The 25,801-nt window shown below is 45.1% G+C and overlaps 1 protein-coding gene across 2 annotated transcripts in view; it reads right to left on the bottom strand.

Moving 5' to 3' along the window:
• The window catches only part of Ptk2b (protein tyrosine kinase 2 beta), a 137,144-nt gene extending 129,042 nt beyond the window's left edge, over window positions 1-8,102 (bottom strand). For both annotated transcript variants that reach the window (XM_008828147.3, XM_008828146.3), the window contains exon 1: window positions 7,956-8,102. The gene's annotated coding sequence lies outside the window, so the exon portion shown is untranslated. The remainder of the gene's footprint in view (window positions 1-7,955) is intronic.
• Between the last annotated feature and the right edge of the window lie 17,699 nt (window positions 8,103-25,801).

Consider the following 25,801-nt stretch of genomic DNA (forward strand, 5'->3'; position numbering starts at 1 on the left):
CTCACAGCAGCGAGGTTTGTGCAAGGAATACGTATGTGTGTGACTCATGCATCAGCAACATGGACAAAAAGGGACCACTAACCCACAGAATCCGATGCTCCCATAAGCCCAGCTGCTTCACCAAGGTACCAGGTGAAGCTCTGAGAAAGAGAAGTGTCTAGCTGAAGTGTGAGTGGTCTGGCACTCTGCCGGACCCCCAGATCCCCAAGCATCACACAATTTGACTCTCAAGGCCTGAACTGTTCTTACAAAGTCTCCTCTCCATACCAGCTCAAACTGTCTTCTAATCCATCCATTCAGTACCCTGCTCCCTAAATCTGATCACAGCCCTTTTCACCCAGAGTTAACATCTTCAATATCTCCCTGCTACTACCTTCTCAATAAGGTCCCAAAGCCCCACTTTTCCCAGCGCATCCACAGTCTTCAGCGTCCACATCCAGGCCTTATCTCACCCTCCACCCCATCACTCTGCTGTTTATTACCCTTAAGCTCCACCCAACAGTGAATCATTTAAAACTTGCCTCTCCACCCACCAAGATCTCTGCTCTTACTTATATTCCTCTTCCACCACAACCACCATCCCAAGTCCCTGCAGACCAATCCTCCTTTTCCCGCCAGGGCGTCTTCAAACACCATCTCCTCCAGAAGCTCTGCCATGTGTCCTAGCCAGAAGGAACCTCTGTCCTTGGGTTTCATAGCACTTTCTGTCTCGTTCCACAAATCCCCATCGTGGCTTCAAGTTATTTACCTTCTGCCATGGTGCTATCTTCTCCCCTGACAGACTGTGCACTTGCTGAGAAAAGACAGAGTCCTTCAGACTGGGGGAAGAAACTATATCCCAAGTGTGGAGAAGGCAAACAGTGAACCAATATGGGAAATGAATTACAAGTGAGAAAATGGGGGCTTGGAGACCTCTATGGCTTGCTAGGCTCACCCAGGTAGAAAATAAGACTCAGACTCACAATCTTTCTGACTCCAAATCGTTCATCCTCCACGGGACAGTGACAGTGATTTTTTTATGGGACATTGTGACAGGCATCAAGTATTTTTCTTGAAGATTCTATCAGAGAGGTAGTACCACTTCTTTTAAGAATGTTGACAAAGAAACTTTCTCAAAGCTGCACAGCCAACTAGTAAAGCCTCTGGGGCCCAGGCTTCAGCCCTGGGCCCTGTTTCTATTCACTCGCAATAAAGTGCTGTGTGGGCAGAAGCTCCACTGCACTGAGCTTGGAGTTTGGGAACGAGGGCTTAAAATGAGTTTCTTACAACTACCTCAACTGACAACTCTATAAGTCAGAGCCCAGCACCTGCCTGAATTGAATGTTGCCCAGAACAGCAACACAGAGGTAAAAATGTGCATCACTGAACCTGCCTGAAGCAGAAACCAAAGGGTAGGAGGGTGTGGAGGTGAGCTGAGGAGCTGAGTTGAAAGGTTCCAGTATCACAGGATGCTGGAGAACAAAGAGTTTTGGGGTGCTGGAGGATGTAGAAAGAGGACAAAGGAGCCACTTTAGAAACTAGGTCACAGTGTGCCTGCTTCAAGTGACCAGGGTCACAGCTGGGGCCTTTCTCCCCCAGGTGGGAAAGGAGCCCTATGGAAGAGCCCAACTCAAACTCAGGAAAAATTATCAGCAACCTTAAAAGAAGTCTCTGAGGGCTGGAGAGATGGCTCAGCGGTTAAGAACACTGACTGTTCTTGCAGAAGACCCGGGTTTGAATCCCAGCACCCACATGGTAGCTAACAGCTGTCCATAACTCCAGTTCTAGGGGATCGATAGCTTCTTCTGTCTTCTGCGGGCATTGCATGATATGGGTGCACTTACCTACATGCAGGCAGTATACACATACACATAAAATTAAATGAATAAATAAAATATTAAAAAAAAAAAGAAGTCTCTGAGTCCCTTGGGTACAGGACAGACTGCCACGCCTGAGGGGAGTCAGGAATCTCAGACACCCAGCCAGAGGGAAAGCTGTCATCGGTGTTGGTGAGAGAAGTGAACCTCTTCATAGGAAGACTGGCTCTTGAGGAGAGTCAAACCCATCCATCCCTGAGTCTGGGCTAGGTGGCTTCCCAGGGAACCCCTGTCTTTGGTAAGTAATCTTCCCAGGTTCTGTGTAGGTGGAATTTTGAACATAACAGAGAATAGAGAGAGGTGGGGAGGGAGAAAATGTCAGTGAACTACAGCTAAGATGTCCAAAGGGGCTGGATCTTCCGGAGCTTGGCAGCTCATCTCAGTGTTAATCACATCACTCTGTACCTTGTAAGAGCTCTAGTCCCTTTAGAACTGAGCAAAAGGAAACACTGGGGAACCAGAGCCTCACAGTGAGCCCACCTGAGCCCACCTGGAGGGTCTCTCAAAGACTAAACTCTACACCGTAGCAATGTGCATTTGAACACGAAACACATCAAAGCATGCAGCCTAGAGTCTGCTCTCTTAATCAAACTGTCATCATGAGTAATAATTATACCTTAGGAAACAGCGGAGTGACTCAAAAAGCTATCCCCTCCCCGCACCACCCCCTCACACAGCTCTGAGCTTGCATGCAGGATGAAAAGACCCAGAAAGAGGAATCACCATGTTCTCCTCACCTCTCGGAACACTGTTAGATGATTCTTCAGGATTCCGAGTCTGATGAGCGTCAGTGAGTACTTTGTAGGCCAAAGAACTAATTAGGGCCAGCTGTACCCTGAGCCAGTGGGTCTGGGGTGGGATGGTCAAAACAAAAGCTGATGTATATCTGTTGTGTGCCTCTCTAGGAGGCAGCACCTAGGGGAAGCTCTTTGCCTCCCAGAAGGTGGCCTGTGACCTCAGGGATAAAAGTAGAAAGGGCCTGGGTGTAACTTAGTGGCACAGTGCTTGCCTACCATTCACGAGACCCCAGGTTCTACTCCCAGCGCCTGGGCCTGGTAGAACATACCTGTAATCTCAGTGCTCCACAGGCTGAGGGAGAAGGATTGGGAGTTTGAGGCCAAACTGGGCTACATGGCATGATCCTACCTCAAAAATTTAGAACAAAAACAGACTGGAGTGGTAGCTCAGTTGGTCAAGTGTTTGCTATTCTAAACATCAGGACCTGAGTTCAATCCCTAGAACCCACATCGAAAGACTGGGTATGATGACTCCTGCTTGTAACCCTGAGCTCAATAGAGACAGGCAGATTCCTGGGGCTTGCTGGTCAGCCACTGGTCAAGCTGAACTGTCAAGTTTGAGGCAAGTTGTGAAACCCTGTCATGGCTGGCGTTAATCTTCAACTTGATACAATCTAGAATCACCTGGGAGAGGGGCCTTCTGCGCATACCTGTGGGAAACTATCTTGATTGCACTAATTGACTGCCTTAGTGGGTGGTTCATTCTCTAATGATGGATACAGCGTCACCAGCTGCTTCAAGCTCTTACAGCCTCTACTTCCCCATCCTGACGGTCTGTACCCTTGAACTGTGAGCTGAAACAAACCTCTTCTCCCTGGAGTTCTTTTTGTCAAGGTATTTTATTGCAGCAACAGGAAAAGAAACTAAAAGAGACCAGTCTGGAAAGTCAGGGTGGATGGTGCCCTGAGGAATGACACCTGAGGTTGACCTCTGGTCTTCACATGCATGTGTACACACGTGCACCTGTACCCCACAGACACAAATATCCACACAAACATGCACACAAAATAATAATAAAAAAAAACCAGTGCTTTTTCAAAGGCTCAGCTACAACCATAAGTGTCAAAATATGGGGGAGTTCACATTTCCTGGTACATAGTAGGTACACAGGTACCTACTGTGTGCCTGTTAGGGAACTAAATGTTCTTATGCACAGCAAAGGCTATGAAGCTGGTACCTGAGGCTACCCAGAATACTAATATTGAAATGATGGCCCATACTTGTTTGCACATGTCCAAAGCCCCAGTGCCCGGCAGGCCTGCCTCCTCCACCAGACTACTAATACTCAGGCACTAACAGGGTGACCCCAGAAGAGCCCAGGAACAGGGATAGCTGGCAGAGGGGGGACTCACCCATCCTGCTCAGGATGTTGGCCACTATCATTTCTGGTGGATCGGTACCCAGGCTAGCATAGACCATCTCACCTGACCCTCAAAAGAGCTGACTTCCTCCAAAGGAAGTGACAGCTAATTGACCTGCCCAAGGTCACTCAGGAGGTCCCAGTGTTAGGATTGGAGCCCTGGGCAGACTCACTCTGAACCTGGGCTCTTGACCACTCAACTGCCTTTGTAGAAGATGCTTGTTAGTGTTACCAGGGCCCTGCTCTTCCTTCTGGCCCTGGAACAGGCCTGAAATCTATGAGGAAACACTCAATCCTCAAATTGTTCTTTACCTCCTTCAGCCTCAAGAGCAACCCAGTTCTGCCTCCCAGTTCTCCACACCTCGTGGTTAACTACCTGGGATTCCCATTTCCCTGGGAGGCCGCAAGTCTTGAGATGTTTAGCACCTAGGCAGGGAGAGAGCTAGAGACCAAGAAATCCACCAACCAGAGTCCACCCTAGGAAACCTCTTTCCTCTCCCCATCCTCTCCAGCAGTTATTCTTGGCCTAACAGCATTCAGGCACACACAACTGTTGTTACTTCCACACAGAGCTAAGTGGCAGAGCTAGAGACTGCCTGGGGTCTCTAAACTGTGGAACCTAGTCACGTGCTGCAGGAGACAGGCTAGGCAGACACAGGTAGCAGACATTTATGTCCCTGAAGAATGGTAAAGCTAGAAAGTTACACACAGGAGCTCAATTCATGAACATCTCTGAGTTGAATCTGGCCTAATTCTAGGATGAGTTTGTTCCTCCATAACTCTGTCTAGGAAAGATCTGTGTGATTCACACGCTGCACCCACAACCATGTTCACTGTGTGTGGAATTCTGTTTCCCTTGAAAACCATAGACATATTCAAGGAATGCCAGGCTAACCCTAAGGATACCCTCAACTTTTCTGCAGGACTTATTACACACAACCTTGCCTGTATATCACTGGAATGTTTCATTGATGGAGTATCTCCACATCAAATATCACTTTAAGGGACTGGGGACAAATGCTTATCTGTAGTCAGGGGAAGAGGGAGATTCACCACTGGAAAGAACCATTTCTAAGCTAGCAGTCCCCACAAAGGAAATACACTTTCCATTTCCTCTCTCAATAAATCTCTCACTTCCCCCAAGTTTCCTTTCAAGAGGTCCCTAACTCCTCAGGAAGGTTCTCATTAAAGTCAGAAGGCTTTTCACAAGGCATTCTTCCTTCTTCTAGTCCCATTTTCTAATAAGAAACTCATTACAAAACTAAGAATAATGAACCTTAATTTTGTAGTGCATTTGTGGATGTTGGGCACTGTGCTGGGTGTTCTGTGTGGATTCTCCTTTAATCATTCACATTGCTCTTCAGCTAAGTGGACCTGGTGCTGCTCTCCTCTGCGCATTTTCCCACCCTCCAGAAAGAGAGCTGGTTATCTCCTCCTCTTCAAAGCAGGTTGCTGGAAGGGTAGGGAACCCTGAGGAAATAGTTATACCCTCCCTTCCTGCCCAGGGGCTAACTTTTCTCACAGGAAGCAGGAACCAACCCTGCCACATATTTCCCCTGAGATCTCAGAGTTCTCAATAAATGGGAAGGGAAGGAAATAGATGAGGCCCACGTGCGTGCTGTTTTGGTCACCCTCTGTGAAGGTGTTATAAAAATTAATATGTGTGTACCACTCTGCACAGCACTCAAGTACAATTTACAAACATGATCACAGACCTTCCCAGCAACCTAAACAAATAGGATCTGAGGCTTAGGGAAGCTGGTTGGTTTACATGGATCTGCATCCAGGACCATTGGCCCAATTTCTTTCTAAGCTATTACCAAGTAGCCTAGCCACTTTGGGTTTCCAGACCCTCCCCCAGCTGAGTAGAAGAATAAACCGACCAAAGAGCTAGTTTTCTTTTCTCAATAATAATGTTATGACCAATCACTAAAGGTATCTCCAACTAGAATCTATCAGGATTTGTCACAAAATAAATATGTCCTGAGTCTGTCCTCGGGGCACTGAGTTGGTTCCCAGCCTTGACATCAACCTCCATTTCCCAGATAGACACAGAACATCCAATTAAGTTTCAGATTAATGGTGAAGTAACACCTGAGTGTCAAGTATGTACCATATTCTGCATGAGACACGCTTACACTGAGAAAAGACATTCAAAAACGCTCATTTGAAATGCAAATCTGAGTGCCCTGTGTTTTATTTGCTAAATCTGGCACATCCATCCCAGAGAGTGGAGCTACTCTAGGAAGTCTCAAGCATGCTCCAGGGCCCAACCAAGCATTGCTCCAAGAGCTGCCAGGGAGCCTGAGCACACACACCTTCCCAAGCCTTTGGGAGCATTCTCTACTTACGGCTGCAGCTCCCCACGCCCCTGCACCCTGGTCTCCCAACCAGCCTCGTTACTTTCAGCCTCTGGAGGCAGCGCGCCGCTGCCTCCAGTCTCTTACTGCTTTTAGCCTCCAGTACTTGTACTTCCGAGCTCAGTCCTCTCTTTCTCCCCGGCCTGGTTAATTCCTATTAATCCTTCAGTTCTCCCGACGTGCCTGGCCAGTCAGACTCCTGGGCAGTCCCTGACCAGCCCTGCCCACCCTCTAGCCCTAGATTGGTTGAACTCTGCCTCTTCCCACGGTAGCCCCTCCCTTCCCGGCTCAGTCCTGTCCAGCTCGAGTCACGGCCTCACCTAAGTCTCCCCACACTGGGCAGTAGCCCTTGGCTGCAGGTAGGAAGCGAGTAGGCGAATGAACCATCGCAGACTGGCCCGCCACAGCTGGGTCCTCTGAAAGTGACTTTTTCCTTCCTCCCTGCTGTCATGAGTCACTTTTTTTCTTCCCTGAATCCTTCTTGCTCCCCTCCCCCACGGAGAGCAGTTGTGAAAGCCAAGGGCTGGCGTCAACCTGACCACCTAGGGGCTGCCTGGCACCCCTACCCCATTCATACCCTGCACTCTGGCTCAACGGGCTCCAACCTGACTACAGGTCTATTAAAAGTTCTCCCTCTTTGCTTCCACATCCTTGGCTAATGCCACCCCTGGGTCCCAACTTGGCTCCTTCAACAAGCCCAGCTGGATCTTGCTCCCACTTTGGGGGTGTTGGGAGATGCTGGTGTCATATGGCTGAGGGTGAGGGCAGGTGGCGGGACTTGGTGGGCCTCAGAACATCACCCATATGCACAGTGTTCACCCACCCAAAGCTTTGCCCACGCACAGCCTGGCATCAGGAGTGGTAGCCCAGAACTTAACTCTTGAGTGGCAGGGGTAAGAAGACAGCCTCATGAGCCAATGTGGCCAGCATGAGCTTCCAGGCGGACACACACACACACACACACACACACACACACACACACACGCTGGTAGGGTATGGTTCCCATTGCAGAACCCAGCTCGGCTGAACTTAGAGCTCTAGATTCAGAAAACGCCCCAGAGAGGTTAGGGGTAAGAGCGGTCAGAGAATTCCGGCTGGTGCAGGGGTGCGGATGTGGCCCCAGAGGGTGCGGAAGGACACTGGGGAGAAACTAGCCAGGGGCCGGAGCAGAAGTCTTGGCTGGAACTAAAGTTGCATTTGGGAGGCCCGAGTTGAATTTGGGGCTCCCCTATCTGACCTTTAGAGACAGGCAGCCTCGCTGAGCCTCGTTCCCACCGTGGCCCCAACACCCTCCTCCTCCCGCTGTCTGAATAAGCTAAGAGGACAGAGTAGGGGAGACACCCTGTAGTCTCAAAAGAACTCCAAAAATAGATCCCTTCTCCCCCAGCGCCGGGGGGAAGCTCAGGGCGCACTGTCCAGCGGCTCCCACTTTGTGGGTGAGCGGCCCCCTTTCCAGGAACTCCAGCCGAATCCAGGCTCCCCGGGTGCCGGAACTGTCGTTCCCCATTTCAGACCCTTCCACCTAAGTCCAGCGGCGGGTCCCCGATCCCGGTGCTGGGCCACGGCTCCCGGGAGGACTTACCGAGGGCGAGGCGCGGACTCTGGCGAGGGCTCCGGGCTGGGCCAGGTGAGTCCCCGGCCGCGCAGGTAGGGCGCGCGGCTCGGCTGGCTGCGGCTGAGTAAGAGGCTGACAGGTTGTTTCCCCCCTCCACCTCCAAGTCGTTAACCACACCCCTGCTGCTCTCCTCCCCACTTCCTTAAAGGGTGGTGTGCTGTCTGTGTGCAGGCTCCAGCCTCTTACCATAAACTCTGAAATAGACGTTGCCTGCAATTCTGGGAGCTGCCTGGCTGACCCAGGGGCCATCGCTGCCACCCGCGGGTCCCACGTGGGGTTGTCAGGTGTCCTGGGCCTCTTGTGAGTGGTTGAACCCCAACTTACACTGACCCTGGCTTCACTTTCCGCTCCCCCCTGCAGCCTTTTTACAGCCTCTACTTCATACAGAGCATCTGACGTGTCCCATCTTACAACTGTGTCCTAGTCTGCACATGCTGAGTGTGGCCCCAGACCCCTGCAGATGGATACCTACCAGGAACCTAGAAACTTTAGCAGGAATAGGTCAAGGCCTTAAACACCGAGAACCCGGTCCCTAAGCCCAGACCCTGCAGAATCTGAGGATTCACAAGAAGATCATGGGACGCTGAGGTGGGGAGAATTCATTTTCTCCAGGGACTATCTCCCTGAGAGGCTATCTAATCCCAAATGGACGGGCCTAAACACAGGTACACAGGAGCACCACTAAATGGACTTGTGCATTTTATACATTATATATTCATAAATAAATATACGTAACAATAATAAAGAAGGGGACAAGAAATTAAGAGGAAGTGGGGAGACACGGGAGGAGTTGGTGGGGGGACACTGGGACGGATGGAAATAGTGTAAAAAAATTCATGTATGAAATTCTCAAAAAAAATAATTTAAAAAAATTTTAAAGACTATGCAGGGCGTTGTGGCACACACCAGGCAGAGGCAGGCGGATCTCTGAGTTCAAGGCCAGCCTGGTCTACATAGTGAGCTCCAGGCCAGCCAGGTCTACAGGAAGACTCTGTCTCAAAAAGACCAAAAAGAAGAAGAAGAAGAAGAAGAAGAAGAAGAACAAAGCATTAAATGTACTCAGTTCTAATCACTGTAGTTAAGGGAGTCTCTATTTAATAGTCTTTTTATTCTACATTAGTGTTTGGAATGGAACTAGTATAACACTACTGGGGAAAAGTTCAGTAGGCTTTGATGAGACCAGCCACGTGTCATCCATATATAGCGTTAAGTTACTGACCTCTAGGGAATTAAAAAAAAAAAAACTCAAAGGCATGAGGAGGCGCAGAGCCAGTGTCTTCTGGGTTGGGAAGAGGCGAGCAGCAAGGGACTGGGGAGCAGCTCAGTTGGTAGAATGCTTACCTAGTATGCATGAAGTGCTGGGTTCCATCTCCAGAACCTTGTAAAACCAGGCACAAAACTGGATAAATCGGTGCACATCAGTAATCCTAGCACTCTGGAGGCGTGATCCCTCCACTCAGGAGGACAAGAAGTTCCAGGTTATCCTTGGCCAAATGGTGAGTTCCACGTCAGATGAGGCTATATGAGAGCCTGTCTCAAAACCAGAACAGAAAAGAATAGAGAAATTCCACAGTTTTCTCCTGCCTGCCCCCAGTCTACATCAGTTCACCTCACTGCCCCTCCAAAGTAGCTGGCCACCTCTTCACCCTGGCCAGCAGGGCAGTAGGACTTGGAGAGAATTCAAAGCACTTTTAACATTTCTCTCTAATCCCAGAAAGATTCTAGACTTTCTCACAAGTGGAGGTTGATGAGCTGGACTCGGCAGATGGTCTTCCCCCAGAGGTCCTTATCCTGTGTCCCATGGTGTTTGCAGTCTATTCACAGTACTGTCCCTGACAGTAGCAACCCACAGAGTTGTGTGGCATCAAGCTGCTCAGTCAGGCATACGCCGTAATTTCCATGGCATGTCTTCACCCCACAACAGAACTCAGCAGTGAGCACCAACAAAGCCTGTGTTTGTAGTTTGGGGGCCAAACACCTTGCTCCCCAACACTCAGTTTCCAGGATGGTGGTAAGGTTTTCTGAAGAAACCATGAAACTTGGATTAATCAAGGAAACCTGAAGCCAACGTTTCTTAAACTGTATCAAAATGCAGCTTTTAACTGGACACAGTCTGTACTGAAAACCCAAACCTGAAGCCAGGGTCACCCAGCCCCACATGCCCCCAAATGGTAGTACACCCCCCCCCCAAATCTGATGATACTGCTGGACCATTCTCTGTCAACTGGAATTTACCTATTTGTCAACCCTTCCTGCACTCACTTTAGGCTTAGAGATGATGCTAGTGGCTGTGAGATGTCATGAGGCGGCCAGCTGAGACTCTTGGGCTAGAACTTGGAAAAGACAAAGAGGATAAACTGTGGGTAGCTGTGAAGATGTGGGAACAGTGAATGGAGTAAGCGACCATAAGGTAAAGGAACTGTCCGAAGGCATCAGCATTGGGTGGTCTTCTCAATTCTCTCTCTTGGGGCTAGTAGGTGACCGAAGGTAGTTTGGTGAGGACGGAAAACCCTCGATTGCGTTGTTGTGGCTGCATGACTGAGGGGCAGCAGGAACCAGAAGCAAAGCCAAGTTGGACCTGTTTAAGAAAAGGTGGGTTTGTGTGTACTGCCCCTATGTGGTCACACTCTCGAACTACAACCTATCCCCACTAAAGGAGAGTTTCAGAGATTCAGTTTTCAGAGGCTGAATTTTTCAGCATGTTTTTGTAGATCTAGAGCCTAACTCCTAGAACCATAGGGTTCTGTGTGTGTGTGTGTGTGTGTGTGTGTGTGTGTGTGTGTGTGTGTGACAAGGTCTCATGAAATAGCACTGCCTGGTTTGGAATTCATACAGATCCACTTGTCTCTGCCTCCTGAGTGTTGGGATTGAAGGTGTGCACCACCACACCTGGCTCATAGGAATTTTTCCTCAATGAAGGGGCCCTTGAGAATCTCCCTATGGCTTCCAATTCTGCCTTCAGGTCTCCTGAAGTTCTAACCAGTGTAGCCCATGAGGGATTAAGGTGACAGGCCACACATTTCTGTTATCTGTCTTTTACAAAACTGATCAGGAAGGCCTTTGGGAGCCCCTGTGATTCTACAAGAACAATCCAATATATACCACCATGACTCAGTGTGGCCTGTGATAATGATCAAACTCTTCCTTCTGTCCACATCTGTTCATAGTATGGGGCATCCGGGCTATAGAAGTGTCCCCAGGAAGAGGAAACTGTAAGGAAAAATATGTCCAGAAGACAGCATCTCATAGCACTCTTCCCCATCCTCTGGCTCTTTAGAACCTTGAAAGTATAGAACCATAACATTTACAAATAAGGATAATGTGGCATCTTCCTTTCCTATAAGTAGCCCTTTTATTTATTTCTCCTGCCTTATTACTCTGGCTAACAATCAAGCAACATATTAATAAGAGTAGAGAGAAGACATCCTTTTTCATTCCTGTTATTTAATTTTTCCTCATTTAGTGTATTGTCTATAGTTCATGTTTGGCCTTCATTATGTTGACGTATATTCCTTTAATTCTTATTTTCTTCAGGGTTTTTTATCATCAAAGAAGGATGAACTTGTGAAAGGCCTTTTCTGCATCTAGTGAGTTCATATGATTTCTGTCCCCGAGTCCACATATGTGCTGCATAACATGTATTTGAGTCATCCTTGAGTCTATGGAGTTAAACTAACTGTATCATCTATATGATCTCTCATATGTTGCTGAATTTGATTTCCAGATATTTTATTGAGAATTTTGTGTCTATGCTTATCAGGGAAGGAAATTGGTCTATAATTTTCCTTTTTTGGTTGTGTTCTGATTCCATTTGGTGTCAAGATAACACTGCTTTTGTAGACTGAGTTTGGCAGGATTCTTTCCTTTTCTATTTTATAGAAAAGTCTGAGGAGTCTTGGTGTTAATTCTTCATTAAAGGTCTGGTAGAATTTGATAGTGAATCAGCCTGGCTCTTCTTTTCCTCCTCCTCCTGGTCCTCCTCCTGGTCCTCCTCCTGGTCCTGCCCCCCCTTCTCTTCCTCCTTTTTTTTTTTTTTCCTTCCTCTTCCATTGGCTTTTTTGACAGGGTTTCATTCTGTATTCTAGGCTGGCCTGGAACTCACTATGTAGCCCAGGCCTTGAACTCATGGTAGTCGTCCCTCCGCAGCCTTCCAAGTGCTGGGATTGCAGGTGTAAGCAACCACAGCTGGCTCTGTACTTTTCTTTGTTAGGAGATGTGATGATTAGTCGTCACTGTTAATGTCACTGGACTTAGACCTACCCAGGAGAAACACCTTTGGACATGCCTGTGAGGAAATTTCTAGGAAGGTTTCTCTAAGTGAGGAAAACCCACTCCATCATACGATCTGGGGCCCAGACTGAACAAATAACAAGCGGAAAAGGAGAAAACCTGAGGAGCACTGGCATTCCTCTCCTGCCTCTGACTGGATGCAACATTGCCCACTGCCTCATACTCTTACCTCCCTGGCTTCTCTGATTGTATTTTCTCAAATTCTGAGCCAGAACAAATCTTTCTTCCCTACACTACTTCTTTGCAAGTAATTGGTTATAGTGCTAATAAAAGTAACCGATATAGGAACCCTTTATTAGTGCCCCAAAGTCAGTATATGTTATACATCGGCTTGCTTATGGGTTCCTGATTTAATTTTGGTAAATTATATGTATCTAGGAATTTGTTCAGTTCTTCTATATTTTTCAGTTTTCTGGAATAAACTTTAAAGTGTGCCATAATGACCCTCTAGATTTTACTGGTATCTGCTATAATGCCCCCTTTATCACCTCTAATTTTATTAATTTTCTTTGTTTGGCTAAGGTTTTTTGATATTATCTTTTCCAAGAAACAACTCTTTGCTTCAGTGATTCTCTGTATTATTCTTTTACTCATCATTTCATTAATTTCTCCCCTATCTTTAATGTTTCTTTCTATCTACTAATTTTGACTGTGGCTTATTCTTATTTTTCTAAGACCTGGAGGTGCAGCATTAAGTTGTTTATTTGGATTCTGTCATAGCTTTTATTTTAATCACTCAGGGCTACAGACTTCCATTTGGGATCTGCCTTTACTGTGTCTTAATGGTTCTGTGTTTTCAGTTTCCTTTAATTCTGGGAATTGTTTAACTTCCTCTGTGACTTCTTCAGTGACCCACTGATTATCAAGCAGGTATTCTTCCACCTCTGTGTATTTATATAGCTTCTGTAGTTTCTCTTGCTACTGATTTCTACTTTTATTCCATTAACATAAAATGCAAGATATTATACTTAAGACTGGTTTTATGGCCTAAAATGTTATCTATTTTAGAGGAAACTCCATGGGATACTGAGGAGAATATGTTGTATGAAATAGTCTGGAGATGGCTGTGAAGTCCACTTGTCCTATAGTGCAGATAAGAGCTTAAGTTTCTTTGTTGATTTTTTTTGTCTGGATGACCTATCAGCTGAGGAGCGTGGGAGACTGAAGTCATCCACGATTCCCAGTCACTTATGTTGAGTAGTGATTACTTCATAAAATTAAATATACCAGTGATTGATGTATATATTTATAATTGTTATATCTTCCCTTTATTAATATATAGTGACTTTCTTTTTATCATTCTAATTTTGGCATGAAATTAATTCTATGAGGTGTAAATGCACCTATTTCTGCATGTTTGGGGCTTCTACGTGCTTGATATGTAGTTTCCTATTCTGTATTTGTCCTTGTCAGTAAGGTTTGTTTCTTTCAGATAACAAACGATTGGTCTTGATTGTTGTTTGGGGGGATTTTATTGTTGCTTGGTTTTTGTTTGATTTGTTTGTTTGATCTTGTATGTTTTGGGAGTTTTGTTTTGTCTTTTTAAACATTTTATTATTTTCAATTTATGTGTATGAATGTATTATCTGCATGTGTGTGAGTGCACCTGTGTCACGCAATGCCCTCGAATGTCAGAATAAGGCACCAGATACCCTGGAAATGGAGTTGCAGCACCCATGTGGATGCTGGGAATTGTACCTGGGTTCTCCACAAGAGCGACCAGTGCTTTTAACCACTGAGCCATCTCTCCAGCCCAATTGTGTCTTTTTGTTTTTGAGACAGGGTCTCACTATGTAGCCCTGGCTGACCTGGAACTCACTATGTAGATCAGGCTGGCCTCCATGTCACAGAGATCAGCCTACCTCTGTCTCCCAAATGCTGGGATTAAAAAGATGCACCACTGTATTAATTTTTTTCTGTTGCTGTGATAAAACACCATGACCAATGCAACTTACAGAAGGCTTACAGTTCCAGAGGGATGAGAGTCCATCAGGGCAGGGATGGTATGGCAGGAGACATCTGGAGCAGAAACACACAGGAAGCAGACAGAAAAACTGGAAGTGGGCCTTTTAACTGAAGAGCTAAGAGCACTGACACATAGGGTTATTATCAGGAAGGATTTTTCTGATTCCTAGAATTTTATTGGTGGTTTCTTTATTTGGTCCTATATGGTTTGTTCTTTTCTTTCTCCGCTGTACCCTTTAGGGGTTTGTTGGTTTGCTGAGTTGGATATGATTGTTTTTTCCTCAATTCTCATTCATTCATCTCTTCCTTTCCCAGAATTTCCTCTTTCCTGAGCTCTCATGTTTGTGGCTCTTTCTTCCTCCTCTGTGTGTAGGATTCCTTTCACTGTCTTCTGCAATGTTTGATTAGTGATCATGAATTATTTTGTGTTTATCTTGGGAAATCTTAATTTCTCCATCAAGTTAAAAGATGACTGCTGAATATAGTGATTTTCCTTGACAATTATTTACTTTCAGGGCTGAAATACATCATATTATACTATCTTGGCTTTAGAGTTTCTGCAGAGGTCTGATGTCTGATGAGTTTGCTTTTGTAAGTTGCTTGGCATTCTCCTTTACAGCTTTTAATGCTGTTTCTTTGCTCTGCGGTCCTGGTATTTTATCTATAGTGTGTCATGGAGACCCTCTTTTTAGTCATGTCTACCTGGGGTTCTAAATGCCTCTTGTGCTTAGATGTCTAGCTGTTTCCCTAGATTTTAGCATAAATTTTCATTGAATAAATGTTCTAAGCTTTCAGATTTTATCAACTTCTTCTACCCAGGGATTTTTACATTTGATGATGTCCAGAGTTCTTGAGTGTGTGTGTGTGTGTGTGTGTGTGTGTGTGTGTGTGTGTGTAGTGAGGCAGGATCTCACTATGGCATACACCACCATGCACAGCTCATGTTTATTTCTTTGCTGATATGTGACTATAGAATGTAACCTTTCTTCTGCTTGTCTAGTCTATTGATGATTCCTACTTTGTTTTAAATTTTAATCATCTCAGTATCTTTTGATTCAGTTACTGAGGGATAATGATCTTTTGGAGGACTCAAATTCCTTGAATTTCCATCTTTCTTGTATTGCTGTGTTGTGATTTGTGCATCTGTTGGGATGGATTTCTTTCAGTTTTTGTTTGTTTCTTTGGTTTTAGGATTGTCCTAGTTAAATTTCGGTAGCTGTGGTAAAGCACTACTCAAAAGTAACTTAGGTAGGAAAGAGTTTATTTGGCTGACAGCTCACAGTCTGTTATTAAGAGAAACTCAGACAGGAACTCAGGGCAGGAACCTAGAGGCTGACCTGAAGTGCAGACCACAGAGAACCGATGCCTACTGGCTTGCTCCTTTGGCCTGTGCTCAGTCTGCTTTCTTATACAACCCAGGACCACCTGCCCATGGGTGGCACTGCCCACAATGGGCTGAGCCCTCCCACATCAACCATCAATTAAGAAAATACCTCACAGACACGGTCACAGGCCTCCGCTGAGGTTCCCAACTTGACAGCTGAATCTATCCGGCACAAGCGTCTTCTCAGTGAGCATTCTTCTATTGAGGGCTCAGTTCCCAAGGCCGGTCAGAGTAGAAGAAACAAACTGCTGCAACAAACCAAACCAAATCAAAAATACAATTAAAACTGATTGAAGCCAATTACTATCCACCAATCAGCATAGAAAATAATATGGAAAAAAATAACAGAGCAAGATACAAAGTTAAAAGTTAATTAAGGTAAAAGTAAAAGTAAGAAATGAGTGGAAACAAGGAAGTATTCAGGAAAGAGGAAAAGAAAGAGGAATCATAGGTAATTACAGTAAAGGAAAAGAGAGGGAAGACAGGAAGTAAGAGCAAAATAACAAGGATAAAGTAATTGCACAATAACCACAATTAGGCAAATAAAATCAGATAAGCAGAGGGGAAATAAAATAAAAACAAGTGTTCAAAAAATAAAATACTAGTGTAGAGGAAAAGGAAGAAAAAGGAAGAAAAAATATGTTTCAAATTGACAGAGTGTTAGAGAGCTTGCTTAGGGGTCCTCTGATCCTGGAGTCTGTGTAGTGGAGGGATGGTCAGTCAGCATCTCTTGTCTTCCCTGCCTTTCAGGCTGCTGCTGAGCCCAGCCTGTTGTCAAGGGCCTGTAGTCGAGGGCCCGTCTGCTCCATCCTCTTTAAGAGAGTCTCTTCTTTGTCCGTGTTAAGGAAAGTTCCAGGAAAGAACAGCACTTTACACTGAACCTTCTGCGAGGCTGATTAAGTGATTAGAACTTCCATGATTGTGGAGAGTTTGGAACGCTGCAGGTTTAGTGTCTAATTATAATTTATCTTGAACTGCCTTTAGCCCTCTTAATAGCCATCCCATGCCCACCTCTATGTCTGACCTAACATCCTGATGACTAATAGGCAAAACCTTTTGGAATGTATTAAGAGATCACAAGCTTCCACCAACCAAAAGGCTAAGAATGTCATCAGATAGCATCTCAAGCCTAGAGCTGAGATTTCTCTACTCTGCTGTAACCTTCCTACTTGATGTGTTCACCAATGTATTTGAAAAGTGCCTTGAGTTTTGACTTTCTTAGTTCTGTTACTGTAAAAACTTCGTGAAACTGTTACCACATAAAATTTGGGGCAACCTGAATCTGTGTTCCTTGCTCTTGGTCACTCATATTTGGCTCCAAAATAAACTGTCTCTTGTCGCCTTTCAGGTAAGAGTTATATTTTTGTGTTGACATATACCAAGAGCTATCCCTGGCCACACTTAGCTTTATGTACTTGGCAGGCGCTCCTTGCTCCTGAGACTTCCCAGTTTGTGTACCCTGGGGTGGTATGGGGTGGTCACAAGGAGTGTCTTTGAGTGCACTGGAGAAGGCAGAGAGGCAACTTTAGAGGCAGGGTAACCCACTGAGCACATTTGTGGATGTCTGTCTCCATCTTTACCCTCAGGTGGTGGGGTTTCTCCTCACCACAGAAGGCTGAGGCCACCAACCACCAATCCCTTCACAGCTGGAGTCTCCGCTAGCCTAAATTTCTCCACCCATGTTTGTTTCTCCCCATCTCCACAGCTGCCTCACACGGCCGTCTTCCACCAGAGGATGGTATCTCAGGCTCCCTGACTTGTAACTGTTACCCATTTTCACACATGGAGAGTAGCTCAGTTTTAAACAAAGGCTCTCTTTCAAGGTGGCCCCTGACTTTGCTCTCTGAAATATAGGGTGTGACAAAATGGATTTCTTCTAGTGTGCCAACCTGTCATGCAGGAGGAGTCACTGTCCTCATTTGCTTTCTGTTGCTGTGATAAACACCATGACCAAAAGCAACTTGGGGAGGAAAGGGTTTATTTCCTTTTGTAGGTTATAGTCCATCATCAAGGGAAGTCAAGACAGGAGCTTAAGGCATGAAGCAGAAACCTTGGAGGGACACTGCTGTCTGGCTTGCTCCCTCTGGTTTGCTCAGCTATCTTTCTTCTATAGCCCGGGTGCACCTGCCTGGGGATGGTACCACCCACAGTGGACTGGCCCCTCCAATATCAATTAGCAATCAAGGAAATGCCTCGTAGACATGGCCATGGGGCAGTCTGATCTGGAAACTTCTTTAGCTTAGGTTCCCTCTTCCCAGGTGACTCTAGGTTTGTGTCAACTTGACAGGTGATGGTAACTATGACAGTCACTCTCACACTAAATCCTCCGATGGATCAAAAACTGAGAGCTGTGTGCTTGTCCTATGGCTAGGACTGCCAGTCTGTTTCCACCAGGGCTGCCTGGCTTACCTTGTAAATGAGGCTTGGCTTCTACATCCCCTTGCCCAGCTGAGTTGCTGGGACAGAGAAGATGCTCTCCCCCATTTCTCTGTGTTCCCTGTATCTCCATGCCTTGTAGCTGTGCTATGGCCTCTTTTTATGATTTCTGATGCTCTTCCTCTTTCTACAGAACAGACTCTATCCTTTATTATTCTATCTTCATTCGAAGAGTAGCACAGAAGCAGCTTCTAAAACACAGATTTTCCCTGGATGCCTCTTGGCAGACTTCATCACCTTTACCAGAGTGACTGTGGCCATCTCTGCATCCCAGCTTGAAGCAGGTGGTGACCACTCTTATCCCACAGCCCCAGGATTCTTCTTCTCAGTACTCAGCTGCCTCACACCTCTCCGGTATACCCGCCACCCCTTTAAACAGTGACCTCCACAAGCGTGAGGGCAAGAATCATGTCTCTCAAGCATCTTATTCATCTTTCCTTTGGCTCTAGATCCATCATCTTCACCCCTGACCTGATGGGTTAAGACTGAAGCTCATGAAAGTGGCTTCAGCAGGTGATAAACTTTAGGGTTGGTATCTGAGACCACAGGAGTGGCTGAGATTGCCTCGTGCCCGTCTTCGTAAATGGTGGGTCATGACACTGCATGTGTTTTGCTAACTAAATATAAAGTCATGAAAGATGTAGCAACTGTACAAGGTTTCTGAACACACTGTGCTGGATAGCTTTAGTGTCAACTTGACACACCTGGGTTGAGGGAGCATCAATCGGGAAATTGCCTCTATTGGACTGGCCTGTGGCCATGTCTGAAGGGCATCTTCTTGATGAGTGATGTGGGAGGGCCCAGCCAATGTGGGTGGTGCCACCCCTGGACAGGTGGGCCTGTGTTGCATAAGAAAGCAGGCTGAGCAGGGGCCAAGGGAGCAAGCCAGTAAGCAGTGTTCCTCCATGGCCTGTGCTCTAGCTCCTGCCTCCAGGTTCCTGCCCTGAGTTCCTACCTTGGGCTCCCTGATGAACTGTGACTTGGGAGATGTAAGACAAATAAACTCTTTCCTCCCCAAGTTGGTATTGGTCAGAGTATTTTGTCACAGCAACGAAGAACAAACTAGGACACCCACAGTGACCAAAAATTCAAATTAAATATGTAATGAATCCAAGGTGTCTCTGGTAGTACTTGCCTGTGTTATATCATGTGATATCACTGCAGGCTTGGTTCTGAGCACACAGTACATGCACTGTGTATCACATGCTCCCTGGCCATATAACGCCAACAAATGCTGCCTCAAACACGTTGGCTCAGGTTCAGGACTGCTGCATGCCATGAGCTGCTGTGCTTTTACTGGATATAGAAAATCTTTTGCTCTTTCCAAGACATAATGGTTTAGTTGTACTGATAGAATTTTTTTTTTTTTTTTAACACAGGGTCTTACCGTGTAGCCCTAGCTGGCCTCAGATTCACAGAGATCTGGCTGCCTGCCCTGCCTTCTGAGTGCTGGGATTAAAGGCATGTTCCTACCGTGCCTGGCTAGAATGTTTGATTTTAAAAATTGCTGTTTGAGCTGTTGACCTGAGTCTCATTTAAAAAAGAATCAAATTAATTTTAGCTTTTCTGAAACGGCCCTAAACATACTTTAGCCATTTTATCCTATGTATTTATGAAAAGCAGTGTTCTCAGCTTTGATTTTTTTTAATGAAATCAAAATATTGATGAACTGAAAAATGTTGATGATGCTCTGAGGGAAATAATCACAAGGAATTAAAATCTTTTCTATCAAAAGTATGATCACAGGGATGTAACCCTTGTAACCCTATTTTGTAATCTCCTGAGCATTGGAAAACCTTTGCTGCCTTCCTGGCTCTGAGCAGTCAATGCTTTCCTCCTTTCCTTCATGTTCTTTGATGCGTTCTTTTAAAACCAGCCACCCTCTAAAAGACTGTTCAGTCAGACCCCAGAGAAAATGGAGAAAAGACACAGTACACTCATGTGAGGATAAAAAACCTATCAAATTTTCTAGTTAATGGGATCGCTCTCCAGCTTCGGGTGGCTGTTTACCCTTCTACACAGAACAGTTTCTGAGATCCCTTCATTTGAGTGGTGATCTTTTGCTACCATAGCGTTGCCTCTAAAATCTATATTCTGCAATATCTGCAATATCAAAGATTCAGCCAAGATTTAATCCCAGTAGCATTTATGCAGAAATTTTAAAATCTCTATCCTAAAATTTATATAGAATCTCAATGGATCTCAAATAGCCAAAACAATTTTTTTTAGTTTTTAAATTATTTTTATTTTATGTGTATGAGTGTGTTGCCTGCATGTACATAAGTGCACTTGTGTTGTGCAATGCTGCGGAGGTTAGAAGAGGGCTTGGGATTCCCCTGGAACTGGAGTTAAGGACGGTTCGTAGCCGCCATGTGGATGCTGGGAATCTAATGCAGGTCCTCTGCAAGAGCAGTCAGTGCTCTTAACCACTGAGCCATCTCTCCAGCCCCCCCCCCAATTTTTTTTTAAAAAGAGCAAAGTTTTAACTTTGCACTTTGAGATTTAAAAATTTTTACTACAAAATTACGGCAATAAAAAATAGAGGATTCAGTGGCACATGCTTTTAATCCTAGTACTCGACAGGAAGACAGAGGCAGGTGAATCTCTCCAAGTTCAAGATCAGCCTGGTTGACACTTCAGAGTCACAGGTTAGCCAGGGCTACATTGTAAGACCCTGTCTCAACTAACTAACTAACTAACTAACCAACTAACTAACTAACTAAATAAATAAATAAATAAATAGGGGCTGGAGAGATGGCTCAGTGATTAAGAGTACTGGCTTCTTTTGCAGAGGACCCAGGTTTGGTTCCCAGCACCCACATGGTAGCTAACAACCATTTTAACTCCAGTTCCAGGGGATCTAAGACTCTGTTCTGGCCTCTGCAGGCATTGCATGACATACATGCATGCAGGCAAAACACTCATACACATAAAATAAAAATAAATAAATACCTAGACAGTGCTGGCATAAAGAAGACATAGACCAGTGGGACAAAATCCATAAGCACACCTGGGCATATATAGTCAAATAAATGACTTTTTAAAAAAATATTATTTTTATTTGATGTGTATAAATGTATTGCCTGCATGAATGTAAGTGCACCTGTATTGTACAATGCCCAAGGAGGTCAGAAGATGGCATTGGATACCCTGGAACTGGAGTTATGGACAGTTGTTAGCCATCATGTTGGTGCTGGGACTCAAACCTGGCTCTTCTGCAAGAGCAGCCAGTTTTCTTAACTGCTCGGCCATCTCTCCAGTCCCAAATGACTCTTAACAAAGGTGTAAGGCCACACAACAATGGAAAGGTAGCCTCTTTGACAAATAGCATTAAAGAGACTTTATATCCTCACACAAAAGAATGAATTCATTCTTTTATACCAAATTCATTCATTATACCAAATATGAAATAAAATCAATCAAAAACTATAAAGGAAGAAAATAGAAAATTCTTCATGGCTTGGGATTTGGCAATAATTTCTTGGGCACAAGGCTAAAAGCACAAGCAATAAGAGTGAAAAAGATACTTTGGACTGCAGCCTGAGTGTCAAAGGGTACAATCAAGAGTAAAGGGATGACACATGGAAAGGAAGAAAGCGGTTGCATGTCATGTACCTGATAAGGAAGGGGCTAATAGCTAGAATATGCAAAAAAACTCTTACAATTCAACAACAACAAAATTCAATAATTCAGTTGAAAAAAAAACCCAGGCAAACCGGGCATGGCGATGTGTTTCTGTTACCCGGCACCTGTGAGGCAGAAGGATTAGGTATCTGAGGCCAGTTTAGGCTACATTGCAAGTTCAAAGCCAGCCTGAGCTGCATAGTCAGGTGCTATCTCACAAAAAGAAGCAAAAGATTCCAATTTTATCCAAAGTGATATCCAAATAGCAATAAGCATATTAAAAAGATGTGCACCATCACTAGGGAAGATCATTAGGGAACTGCAAATAGAACCCACAGTTAGATATCACCTGGTCTCAATGGTGACCATGAAACAAAAATCCTTCAAGAGTCTTGGCAAAGATGTGAATGACTGAACACTTGTGGGTTGTTGATGAAAATGGAAAGTCATGCTCACACCATGGAGCTGTATGGCCGCCACTCCAAAGTGTCAGTGCAATTAGCGTATGATGCAACCATTCCACTCCGGGGCATGGACCCCAAAGAATTGACAGCAGTGTCTCAAGGAGACATTTGTACATCCATAGTTATAGCAGCATCAATCACAGCAGCCCAAAAGGAGGAAGCAACTTGGCCTCCCTGGGATGGCCAAATGGATAAATAAAATATGGCTTATACATACATACAAGGGAATTTGTATAAAAAAGGAGGAAATTAGCCAGGTGTGGTGGCCCACGCCTTTAATCTCAGCACTTGGGAGGCAGAGGCAGGCGGATCTCTGTGAGTTCAAGGCCAGCCTGGTCTACATAGTGAGTTCCAGGACAGCTGGGGCTACAGGGAGACCCTGTCTCAAAAAGATCCCCCCCCCAAAAAAAGAGGAAATTCTGACACGGGCAGTGTCATGCTAAATCAAAAGGGCCAGTCAGGGAAAGGCAAATCCCATGTGATTATATGGGATTTACTTATATGAGGTATCTGAATAGTCAAATACATAGAGACAGGAATATAATGGCAGTTTCCAGAGAGGGGGATTTGGGGACTTGGCTAATGGGTACAGATGCAAAGGTTTCCAGATGAAGAGCTCCATACACAGTATCATAGTATTGGGAAAATCCTTAAGACTGATATTTAATGCAGTAAGTTTTACATTATACATTTCTTACCACAATTACAATTGTTAAACAAGGGGGCTGGAGAGATGGCTCAGTGGTTAAGAACACTGATTGTTCTTGCAGAAGACCCAGGTTTGAATCCCAGCACCCACATGGCAGCTAACAACTGTTCATAACTCCAGTCCCAGGGGATCCAACAGCCTCTTCTGACCTCTGCGGGCATTGCACGACATGGGTGCACTTACCTATATGCAGGCAATACATACATACACATAAAATTAAAAAATAAACATTTTTAAAAGTTTTAAAAAACTGTTAAATGTAAAAACCAAAGACAGAAATCTAAATTAAAAATTTTTTGATTGACTTATTATTTTATGTGTATGAGTGTTATGCCTGCATGTATGTAAGTGCACCTCTGTTGTGCAGTGCCATCAGAGGACAGAAGAGGTTGGACAGAACTGGAGGGCTGTTAACTGAAGGTTGTCAACTGCCATGTAGGTGCTGGGATTCAAACCTGGGTCTACTGCAAGAGCAACCATGCTCTTAATTGCTGAACCATCTCTCCAGCCTCCAGGAATCAAAATTTTCATGTGAAATCTCTCTTTGTTGATGGTGGCAGTTGTCCTGAGCCTGCAGTTACCTGCCGGGTGTGAGATTTCCCCTCTTTCATGGACAAATCCTCAAATGTATCCAGATGATCACACCTTACCAAGTGACTCAGGGCAGTCCCATTGGGCTCAGTTTACTTTCCTTGCAGAAGATAAAGTTGGAGGTGGTCATGTGACTCATCCTGACCCATAAGGTTTGAGAGGAAGTGTGGAAGGTTCTAAGAAGGGTTTCTTAGCTCTAGAAACACATGCTTTGGTCATTTTTCAATGTTGTTTACCATCAGGACAACACACCTGGTGCTGGCACAGCCACTTTCCAACTTGGAAAGCCTTAGGATAAGAGTCTGGGGCCGCTCATAAAACCAACCCAATTGATAGAATATGTAAATTGCAGAAGAGCCACAAGCCTCATTAGGGAAAGCCATAAGTCCCTTAAAGTGTCTAACTGGCCCTAAATCGGCAGCCTGGCCTTGCTCAAGCCTTATCAACTGATCACTGCCTGGACTGAGAGAGACTGTTTGTGGAGCCCACCTGTCTTCTTTAGTGATACAGATAACTCACCTGCCTGTCCCTCAAGGACCCTAGACCCTGGCATGGAGTTAACTCTTGCAGCTATGTGCAGCAGAGTTCCTATATAAAACCAGACTGCTTCCTGTTGAGCGCAAAGATAATCATTCCTTGAGGAAAAGAGCTGTCAGCCCTTTGCTGTTCCTTGCCTATTGCAGGTCTGGCTCTGACTCTTATTTCTAAACTTTAAACTCCTTTCTTTTTCTTCCCTCCTAAATCTAACATCAACCTTGGGGACTTTTGGCTGCTAGACACACTGCTATATGAGACAGCCCATCCCCTTACTGTGATCACTTTAAATTATATATATATAATCTTAAAAGATCATAAGTGATAGACAAGCAAGAGGCATATGGGCCAAATAAAAGTTGTCTGCAGCTCAGTCCAACCCAGAAGAAGGTGGTTTATTCCCTGGATGTTGCTCGTATTGCACACTGTTGTTATAGACCAGCTCCCTGACTTATTCAAACCAACGAAGCACCTTCATCCTCGTTTCCACGGTTTAGGCTTTAGAGAAAGTCCAAGCCATCCCGTTTTTCATGAGTAGCAAGCCATACTGATTTCCTTCCAGGTTTCCCTGGCAACCACTGAACAGGCTCTACTGGAGCTGCAGCTCTGACTGCCAGTCTCTGAAGCTCCTGGCACGCCCGTGGCTGTCCTGTTGCACGGCCCTCCTTCTCCCTGTCATATTTTCTGTGAACGGGTATTAACGGAGCCGTAGCAACTTTCTTGTGATAGCATCAACATGATCCATGTTTTTCTCCTTGTTTACTTTTGTTTGTTTTTTGAGACAGGGTCTCTCTGTAGTCCCAGCTGGCCTGGAACTTGCTATGCAGACCAGGCTGGCCTCCATCTCACAGAGATGCCTCTGCCTCCCGAGTGCTGGGATTTAAAAGTGTGTGACACCACACTTGGAACTCTTTAACTTTATGATACTTGAATACTTATATGTAAACTATATCCTTGCAGACAACACATTGTTGGATCTTGCTTTTTTATGTAATTGAACAATTCTTGCCTTTTATTTCTAGTTCATTACTTTATAAAAGAAGGAAAAAGGTTGGAGAGATGCCTCAGCAGTTAAGAGCACTGACTGCTCTTGCAGAGGACCTTGGTTTGGTTCCCAGCACATACATGGTGGCTAACAACCATCCTAACTCCAGTTCCAGGAGATCTGATGCCCTCTTCTGACCTCTGAGGGAATTGCGTGACAGGGGTGCACTTACATACATGCAGGCAATACACTCATACAGATAGAATAAAATAAACATTTTTCTAAAAAAGAAGAGAAGGAGGAAAACGAGGAAAGAAGGCAGGAGGAAGGGTGGAAAGGAGGGCGGATTGAAGGGATACAGGCACGTGTTCCTTTTTGCTGGATTTCAGTGTGTATCCAAAAGCCTTGGAAATCTAATCCCCAAGTTCACGTTGCTATTAGAGACGAGGCTCTTAGGAGGTACTTGGGAAGAAGTCATGAGGGTAGAGTTGCAATGACGGCATGGGTGACTCTGTAAGAGGAAGAGAGATCTGAGCTGGCACACCTGTCTGGCCATATGGTGCTCTGTCTCATCCTGACGTAGCAAGAAGATTGGTGCCCTACTGACTTCCCTGTCTCCAGAACTGTGGGATAAATAAACCTCTTTATTCCTTGTAAATTATCTTGCCTGTGGTTCTCAGGTATAGCAACAGGAAATTTCTAATGAAAGCAATAGCAAAGGCTGGTGACAGGTCGCTTCAGAGTTACCAAGACTTATTTTTCTTGAAATCCAGATGAATGTGAGTCACTGTCTTGTGGAAATTATGCAAAGAGTAAGACAATTCAGAATAT

This window comes from Nannospalax galili, unplaced genomic scaffold (assembly GCF_000622305.1).
Source record: "Nannospalax galili isolate Female #2095 unplaced genomic scaffold, S.galili_v1.0 scaffold612, whole genome shotgun sequence".
In the NCBI taxonomy this organism is placed as follows: Eukaryota; Metazoa; Chordata; class Mammalia; order Rodentia; family Spalacidae; genus Nannospalax; species Nannospalax galili.